This window comes from Heloderma suspectum, chromosome W (assembly GCF_057233095.1).
Source record: "Heloderma suspectum isolate Gila_16-S chromosome W, 16-S_ref, whole genome shotgun sequence".
NCBI classification, from domain to species: domain Eukaryota; kingdom Metazoa; phylum Chordata; class Lepidosauria; order Squamata; family Helodermatidae; genus Heloderma; species Heloderma suspectum.
In genome coordinates, this window is record NC_139475.1 from 25,418,899 (window position 1) to 25,438,157 (window position 19,259).

The following is a 19,259-nucleotide window of genomic DNA, read 5'->3' on the forward strand; positions in this document are numbered from 1 at the left end:
TAGGGTTAGGGTTAGGGTGAGGGTTAGGGCTAGGGCTAGGGCTAGGGCTAGGGCAAGGGTTAGGGCAAGGTCTATGATTAGGGTTAGAGTTCGGGTTAGGGTTATGGTTGGGGTGAGGGTGAGGGTCAGGACTAGGGTTAGCGTGAGGGTTAGGGTTAGTGTTAGGGCCAGGGTTAGCATTAGGGTCAGGGCTACGGTTAGGGTTAGGGGTAGGGGTAGGGGTAGGATTAGGGTAGGGTTAGGGTTACGGCTATGGTTAGGGTTAGGGCTCGGACAAGGGTTAGGGCTAAGGCTAGGGCTAGTGTTAGGGTTAGGGCTATGGCTAGGGCAAGGGTTAAGGTTAGGGTTAGGGTTAGGTATAGGGTGAGGGCTAGGGTTAGGGTGAGGGTTCTGGTTAGTGTTAGGGCTAGGGTAAGCATTAGGGTTAGGGCTACGGTTATGGTTAGGGTTGGTATTAGGGTTAGTGGTAGGCTTTGGGTTAGGGTAAGGTCTAGGGTTAGGGCTAGGGCTAGGGTAAGGGTTAGGGCTAGGTTTAGAACTAGAGCTAGGGCTAGGGTTAGGGTTAGGGTTCAGTTTCAGTTTAGGGTTACAGTTTGGTTTAGGGGTAGGCATAGGGGTAGGGTTAGGTCTAGGCCTAGGGTTAGGGTTAAGGCTATAGTTAGGTTTAGGGTTAGGGTTAGGGTTAGCGCTAGGGTTAGGCTTAGGGTTAGGGTTAGGGCTAGGGTTAGGTTTAGGGCTCGGGTTAGGTTTTGGGTTACGGTTCTGGTTCTGGTTAGGGTTTGGGTTAGCGTTACGGTTAGTGGTAGGTGTTGGGTTAGGGTTAGGGATAGGGATAGAGATTAGGCTATGATTAGGGTTAGGTTACAGTTAGTGAGAGGGTTAGGGCTAAGGCTAGTGTTAGGGTTAGGCTTAGGTTTAGGGATATGGTTTGGGTTAGGCTTAGGGTTAGGGCTAGGGTTAGGGTTAGGGTTAGGGTTAGGGTTAGGTCTAGGGTTAGGGTTAGGGTTATGGTTAGGGTTAGGGTTAGGGTTAGGGTTAGGGTTAGTGTTAGGGTTAGGGTTAGGGTTCGGGCTAGGGCTAGGGTTAGGGCTAGGGCTATGGTTACGACTAGGGTTAGGGCTAGGGTTAGGGCTACGGCAAGGGTTACGGCAAGGGCTATGGTTAGGGTTATGGTTAGGGTTAGGGTTAGGGTCAGGGTTAGGGTGAGGGCTAGGGTTAGGGTGAGGGTTAGGGTTAGTGTTAGGGCTAGGGTTAGCATTAGGGTTAGGGCTACGGTTAGGGTCAGGGTTAGGGCTATGGTTATGGTTAGGGTTTGGGTTAGGGTTTGTGGTAGGCTTTGGGTTAGGGTTAGGTCTAGGGTTAGGGTTTGGGCTAAGGTTAGGGTTAGGGTTATGGCTAGGGTTAGGGTTTGGGTTAGGTTTAGGATTTGGGTTAGAGTTAGGGTTAGGGCTAGGGTTAGGTTTAGGGTTAGGGTTAGGGTTAGGGCTGGGGTTGGGGTTGAGGTTAGGGTGAGGGTTACGGTTGGGGTTGTGGTTGGTGTCGTGTTGTGGTTGGGGTTGGGGTTAGGGTTTGAGTTTGGGTTCGGGTTCCGGATAGGGTTAGAATTAGTGTTAGGGTTAGGGTTAGGGCTAGGGCTAGGGTTAGGGTTAGGGCTAGGGCTAGGGCTACGGATAGGGCTAGGGTTAGGGCTAGGGTTAGGGCTTAGGTTAGGGTTAGGGTTAGGGTTAGGGTTAGGGTTCGGGTTAGGTATAGGTTGAGGGCTAGGGTTAGGGTGAGGGTTCTGGTTAGTGTTAGGGCTAGGGTTAGCATTAGGGTTAGGGCTACGGTTATGGTTAGGGTTTGTGTTAGGGTTAGTGGTAGGCTTTGAGTTAGGGTAAGGTCTAGGGTTAGGGCTAGGGCTAGGGTCAGGGTTAGGGCTAGGTTTAGAACTAGAGCTAGGGCTAGGGTTAGGGTTAGGGTTCAGTTTTAGTTTAGGGTTACAGTTTGGTTTAGGGGTAGGGGTAGGGGTAGGGTTAGGTCTAGGCCTAGGGTTTGGGTTAAGGCTATAGTTAGGTTTAGGGTTAGGGTTAGGGTTAGCGCTAGGGTTAGGCTTAGGGTTAGGGTTAGGGGTAGGGTTAGGTTTAGGGCTCGGGTTAGGGTTAGGGTTACGGTTCTGGTTCTGGTTAGGGTTTGGGTTAGCGTTAGGGTTAGGGTTAGTGGTAGGTGTTGGGTTAGGGTTAGTGCTAGGTATAGAGTTTAGGCTAGGATTAGGGTTAGGGTTACAGTTAGTGAGAGGGTTAGGGCTAAGGCTAGTGTTAGGGTGAGATTTAGGTTTAGGGATATGTTTTTTTGTTAGGGTTAGGGTTATGGTTAGCGTTAGGATTAGGGTTAGGGCTAGGGTTAGGTCGAGGGTTAGGGTTAGGGTTAGGGTTAGGGTTAGGGTTAGGGTTAAGGTTAGAGTTAGGGTTAGGGTTAGGGTTAGGGTTTGGGTTAGGGTTAGTGTTCGGGCTAGGGCTAGGGTTACTGCTAGGGCTACGGTTAGGGCTAGGGTTAGGGCTAGGGGTAGGGCTTGGGTTAGGGTTAGGGTTAGGGCTAGGGCTAGGGCTAGGGCAAGGGTTAGGGCAAGGGCTATGGTTAGGGTTAGAGTTCGGACAAGGGTTAGGTCTAAGGCTAGGGCTAGTGTTAGGGTTAGGGCTATGGCTAGGTCTTGGGCTAGGGCAAGGGTTAGGGTTAAGGTTAGGTATAGGGTGAGGGCTAGGGTTAGGGTGAGGGTTCTGGTTAGTGTTAGGGCTAGGGTAAGCATTAGGGTTAGGGCAACGGTTATGGTTAGGGTTTGTATTAGTGTTAGTGGTAGGCTTTGGGTTAGGGTAAGGTCTAGGGTTAGGGCTAGGGTTAGGGTTAATGTTAGGGCTAGGGCTAGGGTTAGGTTTGGGGTTACGGTTAGGGTTACGGTTAGGGTTAGGGTTAGAGTTAGGGCTAGGGTTGGGGTAGAGGTTAGGGTTAGGGTTAGGGTTAGGATTAGGTTTACGGTTGTGGTTGCGGTTGGTGTTGTGTTGTGGTTGGGGTTGGGGTTAGGGTTTGAGTTCGGGTTCGGTTCGGGTTAGGGTTAGGGTTAGGGTTTGGGGTAGGTTTATGGTTTGGGTTAGGGTTAGGGTTGGGGTTGGGGTTAGGTTTAGGGCTAGGGCTAGGGTTAAAGCTAGGGCTAGGGCTAGGGTTAGGGTTAGCGTTAGGGTTAGCGCTAGGACTAGGGTTAGGGTTGGGGTTAGGGCTAGGGCTAGGGTTAGGTTTAGGGGTAGGGATAGGTTTAGGGATAGGGTCTGGGCTAGGGTTAGGTTTAGGGTTAAGGCTCGGGCTAGGGCTAGGGCTAGGGCTAGGGATAGGGATAGGGATAGGGATAGGGATAGGGATAGGGCTAGGGCTAGGGCTAGGGTTAGTGTTAGGGTTAGGGCTAGGGTTCGGGTTAGGGCTAGAGTTCGGGTTAGGGTTAGGGTGGGGTTAGGGCTACGGCTAGGGTTTGGGCTTGGGTTAGGGTTAGGGATAGGGATAGGACTAGGGATAGGGATAGGGATAGGGATAGGGATAGGGATAGGACTAGGGCTAGGGATAGGGCTAGGGCTAGGGCAAGGGTTAGGTCAAGGGCTATTGTTACGGTTAAGTTTAGGGTCAGTGTGAGGGCTATGGTTAGGGTGAGGGTGAGGGTTACGGCTAAGGTTAGCATTAGGGATAGGGCTGGCGTTAGCGTTAGCATTAGAGTTAGGTTTAGGTTTAGGGTTAGGGTTAGGGTTAGGGTTAGGGTTAGGGCTAGGGCTAGGCCTACGGTTAGGGCTTGCGTTATGGCTAGGGTTAGGGTTTGGTGAGGTTTAGGGTTAGGAGTAGAGTTAGGGTTAGGGTGAGGGCTAGGTTTAGGGTGAGGGTTAGTTTTAGGGTTAGGGTTAGGGCTAGGGTTATCATTAGGGTTACGGCTAGGGTTAGGGTTAGGTTTATGATTATGGTTAGGGTTTTGGTTAGGTTTAGTGGTAGGCTTTGGGTTAGGGTTAGGGCTAGGGTTTGGGTTAGGGTTAGGGTTTGGGTTAGGGTTAGGGTTAGGATTAGGGCTAGGGCTAGTGTTAGGACTAGGGCTAGGGTAACGGTTAGGACATGCGTTAGAGCTAGAGTTAGGGCTAGCGTTAGGGTTTAGGTTCAGTTTAGGGTTACAGTTTGAGTTAGGGGTAGGGGTAGGGTAGGGCTAGGGCTAGGGTTAGGGCTAGGCCTAGGGTTAGAATTAGGGCTAAGGTTAGGTTTAGGGTTAGGGTTAGCGCTAGGGTTAGCGCTAGGGTTAGCGCTAGGGTTACGTTTAGGGTTAGGGATAGGGTTAGGTGTAGGGGTAGGGATAGGTTTAGGGATAGGGTCTGGGCTAGGGTTAGGTTTAGGGTTAAGGCTCGGGCTAGGGCTAGGTATAGGGCTAGGGCTAGGGCTAGGGCTAGGGCTAGGGTTAGGGTTAGGGTTAGGGCTATGGTTCGGGTTAGGGCTAGAGTTCGGGTTAGGGTTAGGGTGGGGTTAGGGCTACGGCTAGGGTTAGGGCTTGGGTTATGTTTAGGGTTAGGGTTAGGGTTAGGGCTAGGGCTAGGGTTAGGGCTAGGGCTTGGACTAGGGATAGGGACAGGGATAGGGATAGGGCTAGGGCTAGGACTAGGGATAGGGATAGGGCTAGGGCAAGGGTTAGGTCAAGGGCTATTGTTACGGTTAGGGTTAGGGTCAGTGTGAGGGCTATGGTTAGGGTGAGGGTGAGGGTGAGGGTTACGGCTAGGGTTAGCATTAGGGTTAGGGCTGGCGTTAGCGTTAGCGTTAGAGTTAGGTTTAGGTTTAGGGTTAGGGTTAGGGTTAGGGCTAGGGCTAGGGCTACGGTTAGGGCTAGCGTTATGGCTAGGGTTAGGGTTCGGTGAGGTTTAGGGTTAGGAGTAGAGTTAGGGTGAGGGTGAGGGCTAGGTTAGGGGTGAGGGTTAGTTTTAGTGTTAGGGTTAGGGCTAGGGTTATCATTAGGGTGAGGGCTAGGGTTAGGGTTAGGTTTATGATTATGGTTAGGGTTTTGGTTAGGTTTAGTGGTAGGCTTTGGGTTAGGGTTAGGGCTAGGGTTTGGGTTAGGGTTTGGGTTAGGGTTAGGGTTAGGATTAGGGCTAGGGCTCGTGTTAGCGCTAGGGCTAGGGCTAGGGTAACGGTTAGGACATGCGTTAGAGCTAGAGTTAGGGCTAGCGTTAGGGTTCAGGTTCAGTTTAGGGTTACAGTTTGAGTTAGGGGTAGGGCTAGGGTAGGGCTAGGGCTAGGGTTAGGGCTAGGCCTAGGGTTAGAATTAGGGCTAAGGTTAGGTTTAGGGTTAGGGTTAGCGTTAGGGTTAGCGCTAGGGTTACGTTTAGGGTTAGGGATAGGGTTAGGTTTAGGGCTCGGGTTATGGTTAGGGTTACGGTTAGGGTTAGGGTTTGGGTTAGGGTTAGGGTTAGTGGTAGGGGTTGGGTTAGGGTTAGGGCTAGGGTCAGGGTTGGGGCTAGGGTTAGGGTTAGGGTTATTGTAAGTGAGAGGGTTAGGGCTAAGCCTAGGGTTATGCTTAGGGTTAGGGATACTGTTTGGGTTAGGGTTAGGGTTAGGGTAAGGGTTAGGGTTAGGGTTAGGGCTAGGGTGATGTTTAGGGTTAGGGTTAGGGTTAGGGTTAGCTCTAGGGTTAGGGTTATCGTTAGGGTGATGCTTTGGGCTAGGGTTAGGGTTAGGGTTAGGGTTAGGGTTAGGCTTAGGCTTAGGGTTCGGGCTAGGGCTAGGGTTAGGGCTAGGGCTAGGGCTAGGGTGAGGGTTCTGGTTAGTGTTAGGGCTAGGGTTAGCATTAGGGTTAGGGCTACGGTTATGGTTAGGGTTTGTGTTAGGGTTAGTGGTAGGCTTTGAGTTAGGGTAAGGTCTAGGGTTAGGGCTAGGGCTAGGGTTAGGGCTAGGGCTAGGGCTACGGATAGGGCTAGGGTTAGGGCTAGGGTTAGGGCTTAGGTTAGGGTTAGGGTTAGGGTTAGGGTTCGGGTTAGGTATAGGGTGAGTGCTAGGGTTAGGTTGAGGGTTCTGGTTAGTGTTAGGGCTAGGGTTAGCATTAAGGTTAGGGCTACGGTTATGGTTAGGATTTGTGTTAGGGTTAGTGGTAGGCTTTGAGTTAGGGTAAGGTCTAGGGTTAGGGCTAGGGCTAGGGTAAGGGTTAGGGCTAGGGGTAGAACTAGAGCTAGGGCTAAGGTTAGGGTTAGGGTTCAGTTTTAGTTTAGGGTTACAGTTTGGTTTAGGGGTAGGGGTAGGGGTAGGGGTAGGGGTCGGTCTAGGCCTAGGGTTAGGGTTAAGGCTAAAGTTAGGTTTAGGGTTAGGGTTAGGGTTAGCGCTAGGGTTAGGCTTAGGGTTAGGGTTAGGGCTAGGGTTAGGTTTAGGGCTCGGGTTAGGGTTAGGGTTACGGTTCTGGTTAGGGTTTGGGTTAGCGTTAGGGTTAGTGGTAGGTGTTGGGTTAGGGTTAGGGCTAGGGATAGAGTTTAGGCTAGGATTAGGGTTAGGGTTACAGTTAGTGAGAGGGTTAGGGCTAAGCCTAGTGTTAGGGTGAGATTTAGGTTTAGGGATATGTTTTTTTGTTAGGGTTAGGGTTATGGTTAGCGTTAGGATTAGGGTTAGGGCTAGGGTTAGGTCGAGGGTTAGGGTTAGGGTTAGGGTTAGGGTTAGGGTTAGGGTTAGGTCTAGGGTTAGGGTTAGGGTTATGGTTAGGGTTAGGGTTAGGGTTAGGGTTAGGGTTAGGGTTAGTGTTAGGGTTAGGGTTAGGGTTCGGGCTAGGGCTAGGGTTAGGGCTAGGGCTATGGTTACGACTAGGGTTAGGGCTAGGGTTAGGGCTACGGCAAGGGTTACGGCAAGGGCTATGGTTAGGGTTATGGTTAGGGTTAGGGTTAGGGTCAGGGTTAGCTTGAGGGCTAGGGTTAGGGTGAGGGTTAGGGTTAGTGTTAGGGCTAGGGTTAGCATTAGGGTTAGGGCTACGGTTAGGGTCAGGGTTAGGGCTATGGTTATGGTTAGGGTTTGGGTTAGGGTTTGTGGTAGGCTTTGGGTTAGGGTTAGGTCTAGGGTTAGGGTTTGGGCTAAGGTTAGGGTTAGGGTTATGGCTAGGGTTAGGGTTTGGGTTAGGTTTAGGATTTGGGTTAGAGTTAGGGTTAGGGCTAGGGTTAGGTTTAGGGTTAGGGTTAGGGTTAGGGTTAGGGCTGGGGTTGGGGTTGAGGTTAGGGTGAGGGTTACGGTTGGGGTTGTGGTTGGTGTCGTGTTGTGGTTGGGGTTGGGGTTAGGGTTTGAGTTTGGGTTCGGGTTCTGGATAGGGTTAGAATTAGTGTTAGGGTTAGGGTTAGGGCTAGGGCTAGGGTTAGGGTTAGGGCTAGGGCTAGGGCTACGGATAGGGCTAGGGTTAGGGCTAGGGTTAGGGCTTAGGTTAGGGTTAGGGTTAGGGTTAGGGTTCGGGTTAGGTATAGGTTGAGGGCTAGGGTTAGGGTGAGGGTTCTGGTTAGTGTTAGGGCTAGGGTTAGCATTAGGGTTAGGGCTACGGTTATGGTTAGGGTTTGTGTTAGGGTTAGTGGTAGGCTTTGAGTTAGGGTAAGGTCTAGGGTTAGGGTTAGGGCTAGGGTCAGGGTTAGGGCTAGGTTTAGAACTAGAGCTAGGGCTAGGGTTAGGGTTAGGGTTCAGTTTTAGTTTAGGGTTACAGTTTGGTTTAGGGGTAGGGGTAGGGGTAGGGTTAGGTCTAGGCCTAGGGTTTGGGTTAAGGCTATAGTTAGGTTTAGGGTTAGGGTTAGGGTTAGCGCTAGGGTTAGGCTTAGGGTTAGGGTTAGGGGTAGGGTTAGGTTTAGGGCTCGGGTTAGGGTTAGGGTTACGGTTCTGGTTCTGGTTAGGGTTTGGGTTAGCGTTAGGGTTAGGGTTAGTGGTAGGTGTTGGGTTAGGGTTAGTGCTAGGTATAGAGTTTAGGCTAGGATTAGGGTTAGGGTTACAGTTAGTGAGAGGGTTAGGGCTAAGGCTAGTGTTAGGGTGAGATTTAGGTTTAGGGATATGTTTTTTTGTTAGGGTTAGGGTTATGGTTAGCGTTAGGATTAGGGTTAGGGCTAGGGTTAGGTCGAGGGTTAGGGTTAGGGTTAGGGTTAGGGTTAGGGTTAAGGTTAGAGTTAGGGTTAGGGTTAGGGTTAGGGTTTGGGTTAGGGTTAGTGTTCGGGCTAGGGCTAGGGTTACTGCTAGGGCTACGGTTAGGGCTAGGGTTAGGGCTAGGGGTAGGGCTTGGGTTAGGGTTAGGGTTAGGGCTAGGGCTAGGGCTAGGGCAAGGGTTAGGGCAAGGGCTATGGTTAGGGTTAGAGTTCGGACAAGGGTTAGGTCTAAGGCTAGGGCTAGTGTTAGGGTTAGGGCTATGGCTAGGTCTTGGGCTAGGGCAAGGGTTAGGGTTAAGGTTAGGTATAGGGTGAGGGCTAGGGTTAGGGTGAGGGTTCTGGTTAGTGTTAGGGCTAGGGTAAGCATTAGGGTTAGGGCAACGGTTATGGTTAGGGTTTGTATTAGTGTTAGTGGTAGGCTTTGGGTTAGGGTAAGGTCTAGGGTTAGGGCTAGGGTTAGGGTTAATGTTAGGGCTAGGGCTAGGGTTAGGTTTGGGGTTACGGTTAGGGTTACGGTTAGGGTTAGGGTTAGAGTTAGGGCTAGGGTTGGGGTAGAGGTTAGGGTTAGGGTTAGGGTTAGGATTAGGTTTACGGTTGTGGTTGCGGTTGGTGTTGTGTTGTGGTTGGGGTTGGGGTTAGGGTTTGAGTTCGGGTTCGGTTCGGGTTAGGGTTAGGGTTAGGGTTTGGGGTAGGTTTATGGTTTGGGTTAGGGTTAGGGTTGGGGTTGGGGTTAGGTTTAGGGCTAGGGCTAGGGTTAAAGCTAGGGCTAGGGCTAGGGTTAGGGTTAGCGTTAGGGTTAGCGCTAGGACTAGGGTTAGGGTTGGGGTTAGGGCTAGGGCTAGGGTTAGGTTTAGGGGTAGGGATAGGTTTAGGGATAGGGTCTGGGCTAGGGTTAGGTTTAGGGTTAAGGCTCGGGCTAGGGCTAGGGCTAGGGATAGGGATAGGGATAGGGCTAGGGCTAGGGCTAGGGCTAGGGCTAGGGTTAGTGTTAGGGTTAGGGCTAGGGTTCGGGTTAGGGCTAGAGTTCGGGTTAGGGTTAGGGTGGGGTTAGGGCTACGGCTAGGGTTTGGGCTTGGGTTAGGGTTAGGGATAGGGATAGGACTAGGGATAGGGATAGGGATAGGGATAGGGATAGGACTAGGGCTAGGGATAGGGCTAGGGCTAGGGCAAGGGTTAGGTCAAGGGCTATTGTTACGGTTAAGTTTAGGGTCAGTGTGAGGGCTATGGTTAGGGTGAGGGTGAGGGTTACGGCTAGGGTTAGCATTAGGGATAGGGCTGGCGTTAGCGTTAGCATTAGAGTTAGGTTTAGGTTTAGGGTTAGGGTTAGGGTTAGGGTTAGGGCTAGGGCTAGGCCTACGGTTAGGGCTTGCGTTATGGCTAGGGTTAGGGTTTGGTGAGGTTTAGGGTTAGGAGTAGAGTTAGGGTTAGGGTGAGGGCTAGGTTTAGGGTGAGGGTTAGTTTTAGGGTTAGGGTTAGGGCTAGGGTTATCATTAGGGTTACGGCTAGGGTTAGGGTTAGGTTTATGATTATGGTTAGGGTTTTGGTTAGGTTTAGTGGTAGGCTTTGGGTTAGGGTTAGGGCTAGGGTTTGGGTTAGGGTTAGGGTTTGGGTTAGGGTTAGGGTTAGGATTAGGGCTAGGGCTAGTGTTAGGACTAGGGCTAGGGTAACGGTTAGGACATGCGTTAGAGCTAGAGTTAGGGCTAGCGTTAGGGTTTAGGTTCAGTTTAGGGTTACAGTTTGAGTTAGGGGTAGGGGTAGGGTAGGGCTAGGGCTAGGGTTAGGGCTAGGCCTAGGGTTAGAATTAGGGCTAAGGTTAGGTTTAGGGTTAGGGTTAGCGCTAGGGTTAGCGCTAGGGTTAGCGCTAGGGTTACGTTTAGGGTTAGGGATAGGGTTAGGTGTAGGGGTAGGGATAGGTTTAGGGATAGGGTCTGGGCTAGGGTTAGGTTTAGGGTTAAGGCTTGGGCTAGGGCTAGGTATAGGGCTAGGGCTAGGGCTAGGGCTAGGGCTAGGGTTAGGGTTAGGGTTAGGGCTATGGTTCGGGTTAGGGCTAGAGTTCGGGTTAGGGTTAGGGTGGGGTTAGGGCTACGGCTAGGGTTAGGGCTTGGGTTATGTTTAGGGTTAGGGTTAGGGTTAGGGTTAGGGCTAGGGCTAGGGTTAGGGCTAGGGCTTGGACTAGGGATAGGGACAGGGATAGGGATAGGGCTAGGGCTAGGACTAGGGATAGGGATAGGGCTAGGGCAAGGGTTAGGTCAAGGGCTATTGTTACGGTTAGGGTTAGGGTCAGTGTGAGGGCTATGGTTAGGGTGAGGGTGAGGGTGAGGGTTACGGCTAGGGTTAGCATTAGGGTTAGGGCTGGCGTTAGCGTTAGCGTTAGAGTTAGTTTTAGGTTTAGGGTTAGGGTTAGGGTTAGGGCTAGGGCTAGGGCTACGGTTAGGGCTAGCGTTATGGCTAGGGTTAGGGTTCGGTGAGGTTTAGGGTTAGGAGTAGAGTTAGGGTGAGGGTGAGGGCTAGGTTAGGGGTGAGGGTTAGTTTTAGGGTTAGGGTTAGGGCTAGGGTTATCATTAGGGTGAGGGCTAGGGTTAGGGTTAGGTTTATGATTATGGTTAGGGTTTTGGTTAGGTTTAGTGGTAGGCTTTGGGTTAGGGTTAGGGCTAGGGTTTGGGTTAGGGTTTGGGTTAGGGTTAGGATTAGGGCTAGGGCTCGTGTTAGCGCTAGGGCTAGGGCTAGGGTAACGGTTAGGACATGCGTTAGAGCTAGAGTTAGGGCTAGCGTTAGGGTTCAGGTTCAGTTTAGGGTTACAGTTTGAGTTAGGGGTAGGGCTAGGGTAGGGCTAGGGCTAGGGTTAGGGCTAGGCCTAGGGTTAGAATTAGGGCTAAGGTTAGGTTTAGGGTTAGGGTTAGCGTTAGGGTTAGTGCTAGGGTTACGTTTAGGGTTAGGGATAGGGTTAGGTTTAGGGCTCGGGTTATGGTTAGGGTTACGGTTAGGGTTAGGGTTTGGGTTAGGGTTAGGGTTAGTGGTAGGGGTTGGGTTAGGGTTAGGGCTAGGGTCAGGGTTGGGGCTAGGGTTAGGGTTAGGGTTATTGTAAGTGAGAGGGTTAGGGCTAAGCCTAGGGTTATGCTTAGGGTTAGGGATACTGTTTGGGTTAGGGTTAGGGTTAGGGTAAGGGTTAGGGTTAGGGTTAGGGCTAGGGTGATGTTTAGGGTTAGGGTTAGGGTTAGGGATAGCTCTAGGGTTAGGGTTATCGTTAGGGTGATGCTTTGGGCTAGGGTTAGGGTTAGGGTTAGGGTTAGGGTTAGGCTTAGGCTTAGGGTTCGGGCTAGGGCTAGGGTTAGGGCTAGGGCTAGGGCTAGGGTGAGGGTTCTGGTTAGTGTTAGGGCTAGGGTTAGCATTAGGGTTAGGGCTACGGTTATGGTTAGGGTTTGTGTTAGGGTTAGTGGTAGGCTTTGAGTTAGGGTAAGGTCTAGGGTTAGGGCTAGGGCTAGGGTTAGGGCTAGGGCTAGGGCTACGGATAGGGCTAGGGTTAGGGCTAGGGTTAGGGCTTAGGTTAGGGTTAGGGTTAGGGTTAGGGTTCGGGTTAGGTATAGGGTGAGGGCTAGGGTTAGGGTGAGGGTTCTGGTTAGTGTTAGGGCTAGGGTTAGCATTAGGGTTAGGTCTACGGTTATCGTTAGGGTTTGTGTTAGGGTTAGTGGTAGGCTTTGAGTTAGGGTAAGGTCTAGGGGTAGGGCTAGGGCTAGGGTCAGGGTTAGGGCTAGGTTTAGAACTAGAGCTAGGGCTAGGGTTAGGGTTAGGGTTCAGTTTTAGTTTAGGGTTACAGTTTGGTTTAGGGGTAGGGGTAGGGGTAGGGTTAGGTCTAGGCCTAGGGTTTGGGTTAAGGCTATAGTTAGGTTTAGGGTTAGGGTTAGGGTTAGCGCTAGGGTTAGGCTTAGGGTTAGGGTTAGGGCTAGGGTTAGGTTTAGGGCTCGGGTTAGGGTTAGGGTTACGGTTCTGGTTCCGGTTAGGGTTTGGGTTAGCGTTAGGGTTAGTGGTAGGTGTTGGGTTAGGGTTAGGGCTAGGGATAGAGTTTAGGCTAGGATTAGGGTTAGGGTTACAGTTAGTGAGAGGGTTAGGGCTAAGGCTAGTGTTAGGGTGAGAGTTAGGTTTAGGGATATGGTTTTTTGTTAGGGTTAGGGTTATGGTTAGCGTTAGGATTAGGGTTAGGGCTAGGGTTAGGTCGAGGGTTAGGGTTAGGGTTAGGGTTAGGGTTAGGGTTAGGGTTAGGGTTAAGGTTAGAGTTAGGGTTAGGGTTAGGGTTAGGGTTTGGGTTAGGGTTAGTGTTCAGGCTAGGGCTAGGGTTACTGCTAGGGCTATGGTAAGGGCTAGGGTTAGGGCTAGGGGTAGGGCTTGGGTTAGGGTTAGGGTTAGGGCTAGGGCTAGGGCTAGGGCAAGGGTTAGGGCAAGGGCTATGGTTAGGGTTAGGGTTAGGGTTAGGGTTAGGGTTAGGGTGAGGGTTAGGGCTCGGGCTAGGGCTAGGGCTAGGGCAAGGGTTAGGGCAAGGGCTATGGTTAGGGTTAGAGATCGGGTTAGGGTTACGGTTGGGGTTAGGGTGAGGGTCAGGACTAGGGTTAGGGTGAGGGTTAGGGTTAGTGTTAGGGCCAGGGTTAGCATTAGGGTCAGGGCTACGGTTAGGGTTATGGGAAGGGGTAGGGGTAGGATTAGGGTAGGGTTAGGGTTACGGCTATGGTTAGGGTTAGGGCTCGGACAAGGGTTAGGGCTAAGGCTAGGGCTAGTGTTAGGGTTAGGGCTATGGCTAGGGCTTGGGCTAGGGCAAGGGTTAGGGTTAGGGTTAGGGTTAGGTATAGGGTGAGGGCTACGGTTAGGGCGAGGGTTTGTATTAGGGTTAGTGGTAGGCTTTGGGTTAGGGTAAGGTCTAGGGTTAGGGCTAGGGCTAGGGTAAGGTTTAGGGCTAGGTTTAGAACTAGAGCTAGGGCTAGGGTTAGGGTTAGGGTTCAGTTTCAGTTTAGGGTTACAGTTTGGTTTAGGGGTAGGGGTAGGGTTAGGTCTAGGCCTAGGGTTAGGGTTAAGGCTATAGTTAGGTTTAGGGTTAGGGTTAGGGTTAGCGCTAGGGTTAGGCTTAGGGTTAGGGTTAGGGCTAGGGTTAGGTTTAGGGCTCGGGTTAGGTTTAGGGTTACGGTTCTGGTTCTGGTTAGGGTTTGGGTTAGCGTTACGGTTAGTGGTAGGTGTTGGGTTAGGGTTAGGGCTAGGGATAGAGTTTAGGCTAGGATTAGGGTTAGGTTACAGTTAGTGAGAGGGTTAGGGCTAAGGCTAGTGTTAGGGTGAGATTTAGGTTTAGGGATACGGTTTTTTGTTAGGGTTAGGGTTATGGTTAGCGTTAGGATTAGGGTTAGGGCTAGGGTTAGGTCGAGGGTTAGGGTTAGGGTTAAGGTTAGGGTTAGGGTTAAGGTTAGAGTTAGGGTTAGGGTTAGGGTTTGTGTTAGGGTTAGGGTTAGTGTTCGGGCTAGGGCTAGGGTTACTGCTAGGGCTACAGTTAGGGCTAAGGTTAGGGCTAGGGTTAGGGCTAGGGTTAGGGCTTGGGTTAGGGTTAGGGCTAGGGCTAGGGCTAGGGCAAGGGTTAGGCAAGGGCTATGGTTAGGGTTAGGGTTAGGGTTAGGGTTAGGGTTAGGGTTAGGGTGAGGGTTAGGGCTAGGGCTAGGGCAAGGGTTAGGGCAAGGGCTATGCTTAGGGTTAGAGTTAGGGTTAGGGTTAGGGTTAGGGTTAGGGTTAGGGCTAGGGTGAGGTTTAGGGTTAGGGTTAGGGTTAGGTCTAGGGTTAGGGTTATCGTTAGGGTGACGCTTTGGGCTAGGGTTAGGGTTAGGGTTAGGGTTCGGGTTCGGGTTCGGGCTAGGGCTAGGGTTAGGGCTAGGGCTAGGGCTAGGGCTACGTATAGGGCTAGCGTTAGGGCTAGGGTTAGGGCTTAGGTTAGGGTTAGGGTTAGGGTTAAGGTTTAGGGTTCGGGTTAGGTATAGGGTGAGGGCTAGGGTTAGGGTGAGGGTTCTGGTTAGTGTTAGGGCTAGGGTTAGGGTTAGCATTAGGGTTAGGTCTACAGTTATGGTTAGGGTTTGTGTTAGGGTTAGTGGTAGGCTTTGAGTTAGGGTAAGGTCTAGGGTTAGGGCTAGGGCTAGGGTCAGGGTTAGGGCTAGGTTTAGAACTAGAGCTAGGGCTAGGGTTAGGGTTAGGGTTCAGTTTTAGTTTAGGGTTACAGTTTGGTTTAGGGGTAGGGGTAGGGGTAGGGTTAGGTCTAGGCCTAGGGTTTGGGTTAAGGCTATAGTTAGGTTTAGGGTTAGGGTTAGGGTTAGCGCTAGGGTTAGGCTTAGGGTTAGGGTTAGGGCTAGGGTTAGGTTTAGGGCTCGGGTTAGGGTTAGGGTTACGGTTCTGGTTCCGGTTAGGGTTTGGGTTAGCGTTAGGGTTAGTGGTAGGTGTTGGGTTAGGGTTAGGGCTAGGGATAGAGTTTAGGCTAGGATTAGGGTTAGGGTTACAGTTAGTGAGAGGGTTAGGGCTAAGGCTAGTGTTAGGGTGAGAGTTAGGTTTAGGGATATGGTTTTTTGTTAGGGTTAGGGTTATGGTTAGCGTTAGGATTAGGATTAGGGCTAGGGTTAGGTCGAGGGTTAGGGTTAGGGTTAGGGTTAGGGTTAGGGTTAGGGTTAAGGTTAGAGTTAGGTTTAGGGTTAGGGTTAGGGTTTGGGTTAGGGTTAGTGTTCAGGCTAGGGCTAGGGTTACTGCTAGGGCTACGGTAAGGGCTAGGGTTAGGGCTAGGGGTAGGGCTTGGGTTAGGGTTAGGGTTAGGGCTAGGGCTAGGGCTAGGGCAAGGGTTAGGGCAAGGGCTATGGTTAGGGTTAGGGTTAGGGTTAGGGTTAGGGTGAGGGTTAGGCCTCGGGCTAGGGCTAGGGCTAGGGCAAGGGTTAGGGCAAGGGCTATGATTAGGGTTAGAGTTCGGGTTAGGGTTATGGTTGGGGTTAGGGTGAGGGTCAGGACTAGGGTTAGCGTGAGGGTTAGGGTTAGTGTTAGGGCCAGGGTTAGCATTAGGGTCAGTGCTACGGTTATGGTTAGGGGTAGGGGTAGGGGTAGGATTAGGGTAGGGTTAGGGTTACGGCTATGGTTAGGGTTAGGGCTCGGACAAGGGTTAGGGCTAAGGCTAGGGCTAGTGTTAGGGTTAGAGCTATGGCTAGGGCAAGGGTTAAGGTTAGGGTTAGGGTTAGGTATAGGGTGAGGGCTAGGGTTAGGGTGAGGGTTCTGGTTAGTGTTAGGGCTAGGGTAAGCATTAGGGTTAGGGCTACGGTTTTGGTTAGGGTTGGTATTAGGGTTAGTGGTAGGCTTTGGGTTAGGGTAAGGTCTAGGGTTAGGGCTAGGGCTAGGGTAAGGGTTAGGGCTAGGTTTAGAACTAGAGCTAGGGCTAGGGTTAGGGTTAGGGTTCAGTTTCAGTTTAGGGTTACAGTTTGGTTTAGGGGTAGGCATAGGGGTAGGGTTAGGTCTAGGCCTAGGGTTAGGGTTAAGGGTTAGGGTTAGGGTTAGGGTTAGGGTTAGGGTTAGGGTTAGGGTTAAGGTTAGGGTTAGGGTTAAGGTTAGAGTTAGGGTTAGGGTTAGGGTTTGTGTTAGGGTTAGGGTTAGTGTTCGGGCTAGGGCTAGGGTTACTGCTAGGGCTACAGTTAGGGCTAAGGTTAGGGCTAGGGTTAGGGCTAGGGTTAGGGCTTGGGTTAGGGTTAGGGCTAGGGCTAGGGCTAGGGCAAGGGTTAGGCAAGGGCTATGGTTAGGGTTAGGGTTAGGGTTAGGGTTAGGGTTAGGGTTAGGGTGAGGGTTAGGGCTAGGGCTCGGGCAAGGGTTAGGGCAAGGGCTATGCTTAGGGTTAGAGTTAGGGTTAGGGTTAGGGTTAGGGTTAGGGCTAGGGTGAGGTTTAGGGTTAGGGTTAGGGTTAGGTCTAGGGTTAGGGTTATCGTTAGGGTGACGCTTTGGGCTAGGGTTAGGGTTAGGGTTAGGGTTAGGGTTAGGGTTCGGGTTCGGGTTCGGGCTAGGGCTAGGGTTAGGGCTAGGGCTAGGGCTAGGGCTACGTATAGGGCTAGCGTTAGGGCTAGGGTTAGGGCTTAGGTTAGGGTTAGGGTTAGGGTTAAGGTTTAGGGTTCGGGTTAGGTATAGGGTGAGGGCTAGGGTTAGGGTGAGGGTTCTGGTTAGTGTTAGGGCTAGGGTTAGGGTTAGCATTAGGGTTAGGACTACAGTTATGGTTAGGGTTTGTGTTAGGGTTAGTGGTAGGCTTTGAGTTAGGGTAAGGTCTAGGGTTAGGGCTAGGGCTAGGGTCAGGGTTAGGGCTAGGTTTAGAACTAGAGCTAGGGCTAGGGTTAGGGTTAGGTTTCAGTTTTAGTTTAGGGTTACAGTTTGGTTTAGGGGTAGGGGTAGGGGTAGGGTTAGGTCTAGGCCTAGGGTTTGGGTTAAGGCTATAGTTAGGTTTAGGGTTAGGGTTAGGGTTAGCGCTAGGGTTAGGCTTAGGGTTAGGGTTAGGGCTAGGGTTAGGTTTAGGGCTCGGGTTAGGGTTAGGGTTACGGTTCTGGTTCTGGTTAGGGTTTGGGTTAGCGTTAGGGTTAGTGGTAGGTGTTGGGTTAGGGTTAGGGATAGGGATAGAGTTTAGGCTAAGATTAGGGTTAGGGTTACAGTTAGTGAGAGGGTTAGGGCTAAGGCTAGTGTTAGGGTGAGAGTTAGGTTTAGGGATATGGTTTTTTGTTAGGGTTAGGGTTATGGTTAGCGTTAGGATTAGGATTAGGGCTAGGGTTAGGCCGAGGGTTAGGGTTAGGGTTAGGGTTAGGGTTAGGGTTAGGGTTAAGGTTAGAGTTAGGTTTAGGGTTAGGGTTTGGGTTAGGGTTAGTGTTCAGGCTAGGGCTAGGGTTACTGCTAGGGCTACGGTAAGGGCTAGGGTTAGGGCTAGGGGTAGGGCTTGGGTTAGGGTTAGGGTTAGGGCTAGGGCTAGGGCTAGGGCAAGGGTTAGGGAAAGGGCTATGGTTAGGGTTAGGGTTAGGGTTAGGGTTAGGGTTAGGGTGAGGGTTAGGGCTCGGGCTAGGGCTAGGGCTAGGGCAAGGGTTAGGGCAAGGGCTATGATTAGGGTTAGAGTTCGGGTTAGGGTTATGGTTGGGGTTAGGGTGAGGGTCAGGACTAGGGTTAGCGTGAGGGTTAGGGTTAGTGTTAGGGCCAGGGTTAGCATTAGGGTCAGGGCTACGGTTAGGGTTAGGGGTAGGGGTAGGGGTAGGATTAGGGTAGGGTTAGGGTTACGGCTATGGTTAGGGTTAGGGCTCGGACAAGGGTTAGGGCTAAGGCTAGGGCTAGTGTTAGGGTTAGGGCTATGGCTAGGGCAAGGGTTAAGGTTAGGGTTAGGGTTAGGTATAGGGTGAGGGCTAGGGTTAGGGTGAGGGTTCTGGTTAGTGTTAGGGCTAGGGTAAGCATTAGGGTTAGGGCTACGGTTATGGTTAGGGTTGGTATTAGGGTTAGTGGTAGGCTTTGGGTTAGGGTAAGGTCTAGGGTTAGGGCTAGGGCTAGGGTAAGGGTTAGGGCTAGGTTTAGAACTAGAGCTAGGGCTAGGGTTAGGGTTAGGGTTCAGTTTCAGTTTAGGGTTACAGTTTGGTTTAGGGGTAGGCATAGGGGTAGGGTTAGGTCTAGGCCTAGGGTTAGGGTTAAGGCTATAGTTAGGTTTAGGGTTAGGGTTAGGGTTAGCGCTAGGGTTAGGCTTAGGGTTAGGGTTAGGGCTAGGGTTAGGTTTAGGGCTCGGGTTAGGTTTTGGGTTACGGTTCTGGTTCTGGTTAGGGTTTGGGTTAGCGTTACGGTTAGTGGTAGGTGTTGGGTTAGGGTTAGGGATAGGGATAGAGTTTAGGCTATGATTAGGGTTAGGTTACAGTTAGTGAGAGGGTTAGGGCTAAGGCTAGTGTTAGGGTTAGGCTTAGGTTTAGGGATATGGTTTGGGTTAGGCTTAGGGTTAGGGCTAGGGTTAGGGTTAGGGTTAGGGTTAGGGTTAGGTCTAGGGTTAGGGTTAGGGTTATGGTTAGGGTTAGGGTTAGGGTTAGGGTTAGCGTTAGGGTTAGGGTTAGGGTTCGGGCTAGGGCTAGGGTTAGGGCTAGGGCTATGGTTACGACTAGGGTTAGGGCTAGGGTTAGGGCTACGGCAAGGGTTACGGCAAGGGCTATGGTTAGGGTTATGGTTAGGGTTAGGGTTAGGGTCAGGGTTAGGGTGAGGGCTAGGGTTAGGGTGAGGGTTAGGGTTAGTGTTAGGGCTAGGGTTAGCATTAGGGTTAGGGCTACGGTTAGGGTCAGGGTTAGGTCTAGGGTTAGGGTTTGGGCTAAGGTTAGGGTTAGGGTTATGGCTAGGGTTAGGGTTTGGGTTAGGTTTAGGATTTGGGTTAGAGTTAGGGTTAGGGCTAGGGTTAGGTTTAGGGTTAGGGTTAGGGTTAGGGCTGGGGTTGGGGTTGAGGTTAAGGTGAGGGTTACGGTTGGGGTTGTGGTTGGTGTCGTGTTGTGGTTGGGGTTGGGGTTAGGGTTTGAGTTTGGGTTCGGGTTCCGGATAGGGTTAGAATTAGTGTTAGGGTTAGGGTTAGGGCTAGGGCTAGGGTTAGGGTTAGGGCTAGGGCTAGGGCTACGGATAGGGCTAGGGTTAGGGCTAGGGTTAGGGCTTAGGTTAGGGTTAGGGTTAGGGTTAGGGTTAGGGTTAGGGTTAGGGTTAGGTATAGGTTGAGGGCTAGGGTTAGGGTGAGGGTTCTGGTTAGTGTTAGGGCTAGGGTTAGCATTAGGGTTAGGGCTACGGTTATGGTTAGGGTTTGTGTTAGGGTTAGTGGTAGGCTTTGAGTTAGGGTAAGGTCTAGGGTTAGGGCTAGGGCTAGGGTCAGGGTTAGGGCTAGGTTTAGAACTAGAGCTAGGGCTAGGGTTAGGGTTAGGGTTCAGTTTTAGTTTAGGGTTACAGTTTGGTTTAGGGGTAGGGGTAGGGGTAGGGTTAGGTCTAGGCCTAGGGTTTGGGTTAAGGCTATAGTTAGGTTTAGGGTTAGGGTTAGGGTTAGCGCTAGGGTTAGGCTTAGGGTTAGGGTTAGGGCTAGGGTTAGGTTTAGGGCTCGGGTTAGGGTTAGGGTTATGGTTCTGG